The sequence below is a fragment of the Ranitomeya variabilis genome, chromosome 6 (genome assembly GCF_051348905.1).
Source record: "Ranitomeya variabilis isolate aRanVar5 chromosome 6, aRanVar5.hap1, whole genome shotgun sequence".
Classification (NCBI taxonomy): domain Eukaryota; kingdom Metazoa; phylum Chordata; class Amphibia; order Anura; family Dendrobatidae; genus Ranitomeya; species Ranitomeya variabilis.
The window spans coordinates 565,923,579-565,931,275 of record NC_135237.1 but is presented as its reverse complement, the minus strand read 5'-3'; positions in this window follow the sequence as shown (position 1 = coordinate 565,931,275).

The window sequence follows — 7,697 nt, the reverse complement described above, 5'->3', positions numbered from 1 at the left end:
AAAAACCAGACACTTATCTTAGCTGAATTGGCAGCAGGGCATGAGGAGCCAGAGAGAGATGCAATCCCTCCAAGTACAATGGACAACTGGCACGGACTCATGGATCCTGCAACCCTAAATACCTAATAGAGCTGCAATCAGCAGAAACACCTGCCCTGGATTACAACCCCAAGACAACTGCACTACCACCAACAACCACCGGAGGGAGACCAAGAGCAGAATTCACAACAGTCTCCATCCTGCCATCAAAACATATTGCGGCTTGCCTTAACTGGCCGCGGTCCAGTGGCAAATGTTCCCTCCAGGCTTTTCAAGTGTGGACTCGCTGGCGAATGACAATGACGTTACATGCCAGTGACATGCGCACTGACGTCAGCTGGCAGCCTAAGATTGGCTGGTGGCTTTTAACTATTGCAGGGCAGGCCCACACGGCAAGAGAGTTTAACTGAACCTGCGTCTCAGGATTCTGCTGGTGCAATAACTGAACCTGCATCTGCCACTGTGGCCCAGTGATCAGAAGAGACATGGCCCGATGCAGGCCCTCTCTGCTCATCAGGCCCCATACGCCAGTCAGGGCAGTAATGCCCTGATGGCTGCCCTGCCTGTATTTGTTGCACAAACTACCCTCTCCACCAATCTTCTGCACAAGGGCAGTGGGGCGGAACCTGCTACTCTAACTCCTCAATGACACCCAGGCTCAACATTCTCCTCACCTCCTTCGGAATCACCTTTTGGCAGGTTTCGGGGATTCTATACGGCTTTTGGTTTACCTGCTCAGGTGGTTCAGTAAGGATTTAATGTTCAACAACCTGCGTGCATCCTAGCAACTCTGTCAACGGCCCAGAAACAATGCCAGGACCTGTTTTCAGTGTCTCTGCCATTGTGACATTTGCCGTGTTCCCTTCTGGCCTGTCCAATCATCATGGAGATTCAATGGGGTCCTTCTTGCTGTGCATGAATGCACAGCAGCACGAGAGGATTTTTGAAGGGAGAGGTGGTAGCAGTTAACTGGCTGGTGACATGGGACGTGCAATACCTCAGCATTTCCCGGTGACATCTGGGCCAATAGAACTTCCACATGACCAGTTTGTGGGTTTTCTCCAACCCCAAATGGCCACAAGACATGTGAATGGGCCCTGTCCAATACCCTTTGTCTTTAGGGTTTTGGTACCAACAATTGCTTCACTATCTCCTCTCTCACCTTAGTAACCCGGTACAATAAGTCCCTACTGAACATGAAATAGGGAAACCTGACGTCACCCCCCAATCCCTGTTTTCTGCAGTTTAGAATATAGTCATTAGCATCCCAGTGAATGCAGCGGACACCTACCTTCTTCCCAGGGATCAATTAGGGAGGTTAGTGAAATAGGTTCCCTATTTCACCCAGTTATACACTTCTTCCCCTGTCATCACCCGTACCCTAATTCATATTCGACACGAACTTTCCTTTACTCCCTATATCCGATCACTCACTCGCTCTTGTCACCGGCATCTTAAAAACATCTCCAGAATCCGACCTTTTCTCACCGTTGAAACTGCTAAGGCTTTTACTGTCGCTCTTATTCATTCTCGACTGGACTACTGCAACTCTCTTCTGATTGGTCTCCCTCTTACCAAACTTTCTCCTCTCCAATCCATCTTGAATGCGGCAGCCAGAGTCATATTTCTGTCCAGCCGCTTCACCGATGCCTCCATCTTGTGCCAGTCATAACACTGGCTACCCATTCGCTACAGGGTCCAGTATAAACTCATCTCTCTCACCCATAAAGCTCTCCACAGTTCTGCACCGCCTTAAATCTCCTCTCTCATCTCTGTAGAACGGAGGGCACGTGTAGGGTGATAGACAAACGACCTAAGACTAACATCCCCTGTAATCTGAACCTCGCACCTCCGTCTCCAAGACTTCACTCGTGCTGCGCCAGCTCTCTGGAATGCACTTCCCCAGACGATCAGACTGATACCTAGCCCCGACCTATTCAAGCGCGCTTTGAAAACCCATCTCTTCAAACAAGCCAACCACATCAACTACTCAGTAAACTAACTTTGCCCTGTTCCCTCCTTCCGAATATTATTCTGAATCTGCACCCTACTATTCATCAGTCTCCACACCCTCCATGCACATGATAACTGCACTTGATACTTGACTATTGCACTTAAACACACACGCTGATGACCGGATCATGCAGCTTTATATGAAAACTAGACTGTGGCCCGATTCTAATGCATCGGGTATTCTAGAATATGCATGTCCCCGTAGTATATGGACAATGATGATTCCAGAATTCGCGGCAGACTGCCCGTTGCTGATTGGTCGAGGCAACCTTTATGACATCGTCTCCATGGCAACCATTATGACATCTACGTCGATACTGCGCCCGTCGCTGATTGGTCGAGGCGAATTCGCGGCAGACTGTGCCCGTCGCTGATTGGTCGAGGCAACCTTTATGACATCATCGTCGCCATGCTGTGCCCGTCGCTGATTGATCAGAGACGCGGGATTTCCAGGACAGACAGACAGACAGACGGAAAAACCCTTAGACAATTATATATATATAGATAGATCCCTATTTATTATAATTGTCAGACCTGAAATAACAAGCACTTTTCACCTATTGTGTCCCCCCATTTCCTTGTAGATTGTAAGCTTGCGAGCAGGGACCTCACTCCTAATGTCACTGTTTAAATTGTCTTAACTTGTATTGAATTTGTCTGTACATGTTCCCGCTTAATAGTGTAAAGTGCTGCGGAATATGTTGGCGCTATATAAATAATAATAATAATAATTTTTATGTTAGTGAGGGCCACACGTCCTCTCTAAGTCTAGTAGTCCTGTCATTTGCAGACAATTTACTTTTACAGGACAAACATGGGGCCCTTTGCCAGGTGGACAGTCCACACTTCAAGTTGGATATGCATAAAAAGAACACCGGCATCTCATGCTACAGTCCATTTGCTCGGTGTTGAGGGGACTATGGGCAGCTATATGACCTGGGCCATGATATCTCCAGCAAATTACATCCAATGATGGAGGCCTTTGCATGATCTCCGCCACCCCCTTAGGCTTTGGACACCCCTTTTTAAATTCTGCCCCCCTAGTATGGAGTAAGTTGCAACAACTCGTCAACCACCCCCCCTCCCCTTGAAACCTTTCAACGAGTCCGACCAAGTCATCGGCTTTCCCGGGGATCTACCTGGGCAACTCAAGTCTGCATCGGTCTCTGACAAACCGATCCATTACTACTTGCTCCACTATTTGCACTAGTGTAGGGGACTCTGGCTGCAACCACTTTTGGACAAGGTTGAGCAGATCAAACATTTGGGAATGGGAGGGTTTGTCATGGACAGGGTCACCCCCAAGCGTGCCAAAATTTCTGTTTTCAATTTTGCATATTCTTTGGTGTCCTGTAAGGCCAAATCATTGTAGGCCTTTTGTGGCTCCCACGTTAAAGTATGGCGCTAGGACTTCCACTATTCTGGCTGGAGTTTCAGCCTATTGGCGACCCTTTCAAAAACGGTTAAAAAAGCCTTTGTCCAGAATGTGTCGAGGAGAACCTTGCAGAAAATAACCCCAGGTCACTACAGAGAAATCATGCGCTGATATTGGGGTCAGAGCTGCAGCTATGCCACGTACCTTCTCTGTGATTGAGTTAATCTGCTGCTATTGTCAGTTCTCCTGCATCGTGAAAGTAAACCTAGCACTCAACGTAAATGTACAAAGATGAATTTATTGTAGCACATGAAACGTTTCGGTCCACACGGACCTTCATCAGTAACTACAACAATAGATCGACTAAGTTTAGTACATGATGACCAATAAAACAATGCAAAACAAAATAAACAAAAATAAAGTATTTCCATAATTACACGGTCGTTAGATCATATATCTGTAGTAATAGACAGGCAGAGAGTTCCATTACAATATACTCGCGCAAACCTATTCAATAAACAGTGAGTTATCATAGGGTGTGAGGTATAGAGTGACTAAATAGTCAAGTAGATCGGAGTCACATACAGTGATATGCTGGGCTTGTATACACCGTGGATCCCAGAGAGAAGCTGTATGTAAAAAGTACCTACTATGATAAAAAAGATGTAGTCTAATTAGAATGATGGTGATATAGTGAACAAGAGGTGGACAAAACAGAGGAGACCGTACTTACGGCGGGAGACCGCACTTAGTGGTATATGAGACTGTAAAAATGGTATGTATCCTCATTAGATAGCGTAGTGTGTCAGGTACAATGTAGTTAATGCCCCACTAACCCGCATATGTGATAAATACCTGAGAGGATGAGGATAGCCGGATACTTCTGCCGCTGGGCACTTAGTGGCCTATGGGAGCTGCGAGCACAATGTGCGTATTTAATATACAGAGTTGTGCATAGATGGAAGCTTGTAGGCAGATGGCCGCAGCATCTATAAATACCTGAGAGATGAAGGGGAGAAGGCGGATGCATCTGCCGCCAGACACGGAATCCACCACACGTCTGGGTAAGCTGGCTCCCCCGCATGATTAAATAGGTGCGAGGGCGGGCCTAAGCGGTCAGTGAGTGGGCCGGATGTGACGTATGTGGAGACATCGCGGCCCGGATGTTAATGGCTATGTGTTTCACCGCCTGCATTTGTTTGCGTGTCAGCTAAATACTTTAGTGGTATAAACCAGACATTTAAGGAAAATAAACGTAGCAGTGTGTGTAAGCAAAGATTGGGAACAGCACAGGAGTATTTATGTGGAACAAGAATGGAGAGGACCAATAAACAAGGGGAATGGAGGGGAGCGGGGGCAATAAGGGGCCGAAAAGAGGGGGGCACAAAGAGGGGCAGAGAAAAAAACGGCAGAAAAAAAACAGCAGAAAAGGACTATCGCATGGAGATAAATTACGCCCCATTGTTCCGTTGTGGGTATAGATATAAATGTGGAGAGGATAGTTTGATTTGGGAGCAATGCAAATGAGATGTGCTTTAGTAGTATCTTGTGTATGATGGATGGAGGGCGAGGTACATATAGTGCTCATAACAGTGGATGCAATAAATTGATGGAGCCGTATTCTACAGAGAGGTGATGGTGAATAATCCTCAAACGTAGAAGTGGAGACTTGTGATGGTGTCATCAAATCCTTATATATCACTAATATAGACGACTCTAAAAAACAAAGATATATTAGTTCTTACTGCAATATAGCACAGATATATCATTTAATGTACAATGTCCGTCCTAAACATACTGTAACAATCTCAAATGCTATACATCATACGAAGGCAGATGGCTCATATTCCCTATTGAGGCCCTTGGGGGACATTGTGTCCAGAGTATGGATCCAGAAGGCCTCGTCATTTGAGAGTAAGGATCCTGTTGCCCCCTCGACATGGGGGTGGTACCTGTTCTATCACCTGGTACCCGAGTTGGGAGATGTTGTGTCCATGTGTTATAAAGTGGTAGGGTATGGGAAGAAGATTTTTGCAGCGAATCGTGGATTTGTGTTTGGAAATCCTATCACGAATCGGCTGTGATGTTTCTCCTACATATAGGAGGCCGCAAGGACATTTAATGACAGACTACGTATGTTGAGTCACACGTGAAGAAATTATGAATTTTGAATTCCTTTCCAGAAAAAGGGTGTACCACTTTATCCCCTTTAAGGACATTGTTGCATTGGACGCAATGTAAACAGGCAAAAGACCTCTTAGTTTCTGTAGAAACAGTTGTTTCATAGGTAGTTTTGGGCCGATATCTGCTTTGACTAAATTATCCCTCAGGTTGGGTGCTCTCTCTCTCTTTTAGCATGGTAAAAATGGTTGTGTAAATTCTGGTACATCAGGGTAGGCGGTGGAGAATATTGACCAGTTTTTTACATATAGATTTGTGAATTCTGTACATAAACGGATGGAAAGAATGGACAAATGGGATATGTTTCGAAGTGTTCATTTTGGATCTGCTAGATATAACTCTAGATTCCTCAAGAAGAGCATGAGGATATCCCCTTGCCAAGAATGTATTCATTTCTTGTGCATTGATCTCTGGTACTAGTGTCTGACAATATGACCCACCCTGTGGTATTGGGCCTTGGGAATCGACCGCTTTGTTGAGGGAGGGTGAAGGCTCTGAAAATGTAAAACTATTACGATCCGTGCTTTTAGAATAAAGATCTGTTGATAGAGATCTGTCAGCGTTCTTAATGAACATGGTGTCCAGGAAATTCATACGCCAAGGGTCATGACCCATTGTGAAACCAATACCTGGCCAAGAGGCGTTCAGGAGATCTAGGAATTGTGATAGGGAATCCACGATACCTCCCCATATGCAAAAGATGTAATCTATGTAGCGTTTCCATATGATGACATTCTCACAAAACAGATTGAGGAAAGTATCATCTATAAGAGCAAAGTAAATCATATAGGCATTTGCATATGCGGGTGCTACATGCAACCCCATTGCGGTCCCCCGTACCTGTAAATAGAATGTATCTTGAAAAGGAAAAAAGTTAGATGTAAGTACCAGTTTGAGGAGATCAATACATAAGGTTATTTGGTCACTATCCCTATCAGTGTTGCTAAGCAGATGATGAGTGGAACTGATGCCCTCCGTGTGAGGGATGGAGGTGTAAAGATCCCTAACATCTAATGTTACCAATTAGGCATTCACTGGTATAGTGTCCAGTGGTTGAATACTGTGGAGAAAGGAACTGGTATCAAGGAGAAATGATTTAGATTGTTGAATAAGCGGAGTGAGAATTTTTTAAAAATATTTTGCAATGGGTGATAACAGTGAATCAGTTGATGCAACAATGGGTCTACCGGGGGATTTCTCCAAGTTCTTATGTATCTTGGGTAGCGTGTAGAAAACTTGGGTAATGGAGTTAGAATTGATTAAGAAGTCAGTTTTTTTGTCAAGGACCCATAGATCCGAGTATTTGTGAAGAATCACATCAATCTCATGGCGGATTGCATAGGACGGGTCTCGCTCTAATGCCTGATAAATTGAGCTATCGCTCAATTGTCGCATGATATCAGTTAAATAGAGAGGCTTGTCCATAACTACTAGAGCCCCACCCTTGTCCTCCGGTTTTATAATAATCATACTATCCTCCTGTAGGGACCTTAAAGAAGGTCTCTCCTCTAATGTAAGGTTGGATGAGTAAAAAAGGTGCCCTTCTCTACATCATTCCTAAGGGATTGGAACGAATCATGTACAAAATTCACATTCTTCCCATGCAGTGGAGATGTTTGTTGAGGTTTAAAATGGCTCTTCGTGTGCAAGCCTAGGCTTGAAGACGATAAAAGCTTCGGATTGACGGTAGTTAGATTTGTGTCCCTAAAGGGAGGTGTAGTAGAAAAATGTGCCTTAAGTCTAATTAGGCGGAAACACAGTTGAAGATCCGTATCGAAGACTACTTTCACACTAGCGTTTTACGGCGGACGTCGCAATGTGTCGTTTAGGAGAAAAACCGCATCCTGCAAAGTTGTCTGCAGGATGCGTTTTTTCCCCATAGACTTACATTACCGATGCATTGCGACGTATCGCCACACGTCACATCAGTGGTTGCATCGTGTTTTGGCGCACCGCCGCCACAAAAAAAGTTACATGTAACTTTTTTTGTGAGTCTAGTCCGCCATTTTCGACCGCGCATGTGCTGCCGAAACTCCGCCCCCTCCTCCCCTTCTGTAGTTGGGGCGTCTGTGTTGTCCTAAAAAGGAAG